At 32.9% G+C, this 4,397-nt stretch overlaps 1 protein-coding gene across 1 annotated transcript in view; it reads right to left on the reverse strand.

Moving 5' to 3' along the window:
* The window catches only part of LOC106883993 (protein lev-9-like), a 1,203,458-nt gene that overhangs the window by 1,120,811 nt on the left and 78,250 nt on the right, over nt 1-4,397 (reverse strand). The gene's annotated exons all lie outside the window — the stretch shown is intronic.

The following is a 4,397-nucleotide window of genomic DNA, read 5'->3' on the forward strand; positions in this document are numbered from 1 at the left end:
TATATATATATATATATATATATATACTCATTAAGTTAAACATATTCTGGAGTAGAAACTAAAAAGACATACCTTTACCAGAAGAAAAAAAATACAGCATAACCATAACAGGATAATTTTCATTCCTACCTCAACCTGTCTCTCTCTTTCTACCTCAATTCTACCCCCAACAAACAATTTCAATTACATATATGTGGCCACATGATATATATATATATTGATACAAAGATTATATTTTTAATGAATTTTGGGGAGATTTACAACAGATTATGTACATATGTATATAGCTACATAAAAATCTAATTGCATGTGTGTGCAATGTATATATGTATGTGTGGAGATATGTGCATGTGTGTGTGTGGGTGTGTAATGTAATAGTGTTTACTCATGTCAGAAAAGGTATATGTCCAAAGTTACCAGTTATATGATGAGTAACACTAGTGTGATAGTAATATTACTACAAAAATAAAACAGTAAGTATTTAATATATACTTTGGAGTTTATCTTGGAGTTAACAATATCAGTTTCCACAGTTATTACAGTAAAGAAATCTGTTATTTATGTGCCAACTTTATCTTTAACATAATAGAAATACAAATATCTGTAAAAGAAAATCTACATCAACTTTTTCTCCTTTTTTCTGTGCTTTTCATAATCAACTTTACCACTTTCGGTAAAGGAAAATAATCAAAAGTCATAGTACATTCCTGGAATGATTTCATATATTTTGAGGTTAGTAAATGAAGAATACAATGTTGCTGTCAACATTTTTAAAATGATGACATTTATATTAGTTTCAAATTTAAAGGGCCAGTAATTTTAGGTGGTGGGCTAAGTCAATTACATTATTCATCTGGTACATATTTTATCAACCTCGAAAGGATAAAAGGCAAAGTTGACCTTGGTAGAATTTGAACTCAGAATGTGAAGCTGAATAAAATGTTGCTAAGCATAAAATGTTGCTAAGCATAAAATGTTGCTAAGCATAAAATGTTGCTAAGCATAAAATGTTGCTGATAATTCTGCAAGCTCACTGCCTTAATGATGACATAGATTTTGATGATGAAAAAATGTCTACAAATGCCAGTTCATTCATTTAACATTTAGCAAGAATTAAATAGGAAGGGAATCAAGGCAAAATTAATGCAGCTGGATACTTTTCCTGTTGAAAACCCTTATTTGTTTTGCAAGTAAAGAAATTTTAATTTTAGAAGAATTTGAATGTATTGAGCTAGCAGATAATTCTGTTGACAAGAAATCTCAACAAACATTACCAATTGCTACGATATTAAATGGAAAAGGCACTTGTTGTTGGTTGGATCATTGGCACCTGAACCAAAAAAACAAGTCAACAGAAACTTCCAAATATGGAGATCCTCTTTTTCATTTGGAAAGATGTCGCTATTATTTTATTTATCAAGCTCATAAAATTGATAAAGAGATTTTAGTAGGGTGTCTTGTGATATTTATGAGAGACAAAGGAAAGGAAGTGACCTGGGGTATATACAAGTAAAACCTGGATGCTGCACCATGACAATGTACTTTCTCATGCTTCACTTCTTAACTAGGCATTCTTGGCAAAGCACAAGACAGTCTTCATCCCTTAACTGCTATACTCCTTGGATTTAGCCCATTGCAGACATATTTTGTTCAAGCTGAGATCCATCTTAAAAAGGCTATTGATATCAGACAATAGAAAAACTAGAGAAAGCTCACTACAAAAACTGCACACTTCCTCTAAAAATGAATTCTAAAACTGGAACAAACATTGAGAGTAGTATATCAGAATCATAGGGAAGTATTTTAAAGAATATGAGTCTGACTAAATTGAAAGTAAAATAACAAATTTGTCTTTTGAAAAGTTCACTTTGTTTTTTCGATAGATCTCAGAAGTAGGAAACCACTTTTTAAAAAGACAAACTTGTTGACTAATTTGCTGAGACAAACTTATTGGCTAATTACTTTAAAGACAAAATTATTGGTTAATTAGAAATAAGACAAATATATAGGTTAATTATTTTAAAAACAAACTTATTGGCTAATTATTTTAAATACAAACTTATTGGCTTATTTATTGAACAACTATACAATTTACTCTAGGTATTGTAATAATGGATGAAGTTGATTTCAAACCTAAAGGAAACATATTTCTTAATCATGAGAACTAGGTCACAATATCAGATCAAATCAAATTACATGTAGATGATACAATGGAAATTTAGGGAATCCTACTTTGTTAAATGGTTTTACAACATATGTTAAAATTTACTAATTTAAAAAAGATATTTGATAATTTTTTATAATTGACATGATATATTCATTAAACCACATCATTTCAATTTAAATTTAAGCTATTTCAAGTAATTTCTCTTTTCCGTTAATCAGGAATATTCAGGAAGACGATTTCATTAACACCTATTTCAGCTTCAGGATTTTTGTGTACAACCCTTTACATTAATATGTAAAAATTCATTCTGCTAATGACAACAATCAAAATCATACAGGATATCTGGCCATAGAAAATCTACCTCAACAAATTCCATGCAAACATGGAAAAATTAATGTTAAAATTATGAAGATAGCATATATTTCGTGGCCATGTTAGAGCACTGCCTTGAGGAATTTTAGTTGAATGAATTGACTCCAATACTTATTTTCATGAGGATTGGCATAACAGACTGATAGCACAAGGACATAAACACACCAACACTGATTGTCAAGCAGTGGTGAGAGACAAAAGAAACACAAAGACACACACACACACAATGAGTTTCTTTCAGTTTCTGTCAACCAAATTCACTCACAAGGCTTTGGACAGATTGAGGCTATATAGTAAAAGGTTCCACACAGTCAGATTGAATCTGGAACCATGCAGTTGAGAAGCATGCTTCTTACTACAAAGCCATATCTGTTCCTATATTTTATACTAGCAGGAGTACCAGGTGTTGCTTCGGTATTAAATACTCGGCAATGTTCTTAATAGGTTCTACCTATTTTTTCATTGTACATTTCTTAGAATATTTTTTGCATTAAGTTGCAAACATTGACTTTGAGAAAGAAGTGATTTTTCCCATAGACCATAAATAAAGTAGTAACAACAGGGTGAAAAGCCCTGGAGAAGTCACAAGAGCATCTCAGGGGGTGCAACAATTGAATGTAAAGCGGCCCTGAAAAGGGCTGTGTTATTGTTCTCACAATAGCCCTGAAAAGGATTGTTAACCATTCACAGGTATAAACACCCTTTTTCCTTCACATAAAAAGCAGTGGGTGCAGTGATGTCAAAACTCAAGCCATCTGCAAGGAGATTGAGAAGCTGTAGCAGACAGAATAAAAAAAAAAAAGACTTAAGAAAAGAGGTAATTTTAAAGGAATGGCAACAATAGTACTCACTCACTATAAACCGATTTGGCAGAGAAGCTGCAGTATGTTGGATGGCCAACAGCACCTCATGGTAGACAACATCTTTTATTTTGGCTTTCAGAGCAAACACGAAAAGGTATTTTTGCATCCAACTCTTGAGCATCTGACATAATTGGCTGTGCGAGAAGTATGGTTGACCTAAATGGAGGCCTGCTATTGTAAGTGTTTGGCCTTAGAACTTGTTGATGGACATTGCAAAGAAAAGTCAAAGAGGGAACTGAAGTCGACACAAGGGACAGGGGCATTGCTTACTTGATTGAGTAAGAGATATCCTGGGTATAAAGATATCTCCAATGCTGCAACCCATAAGAATTGTTGTTTCAATAACATGAGGCAGCACATTTTTTACCACTAAGCATGTTCCATTGCACAGATGTGGTGGCTACAGGTTCCGCAGCAGCATGACACTCCAATTCGGTCAAAAATGAGGGATTTAAGGGCATAAAACCAATTTTCTGCTCAGTTTTTTCACAATTGTAGGTCATACACAGATGAATTCTGTGCAAATTGTAGTCTCCTAACATTATCCTTAGGATGAGTAAATAGTGTACAAAGTTTGAACACAATCCACCAAAGCAGTGGAAAAGATTTTGAAGATTTAAAGGGGAAAAAAGTGTATGAAATCGATTTTTTCACAGTTTTTGTTGCACAGGGATGCTTTTGAACATAGAACAGATACTTGATAGAACCACCATTCCGTGGTGGTTTTTTTAGTTGTAAAAAACCAAGAAAATTGGACTTTCCAGGGAAAAGTTTTCTACTGTGTAACTTTTCAAAAATACGAAAAATCGATTTTTTTCAAAATATTTCACAATTTTCTTGAGAATCAGAGGCCCCAAGGCAGTGCCAAAATATTTGTCACAACGTGACAGTCCTTTTGACACCAAAATTATTAAAATCGGACGTTTCTGTGAAAACTTTTCTCATGTGCAGCTTTGCCATTTTTGCAAAAAGTGTGGGGGGAGTCCCTTCAGTTT

The sequence above is a fragment of the Octopus bimaculoides genome, chromosome 10, assembly GCF_001194135.2.
Source record: "Octopus bimaculoides isolate UCB-OBI-ISO-001 chromosome 10, ASM119413v2, whole genome shotgun sequence".
NCBI lineage: Eukaryota > Metazoa > Mollusca > Cephalopoda > Octopoda > Octopodidae > Octopus > Octopus bimaculoides.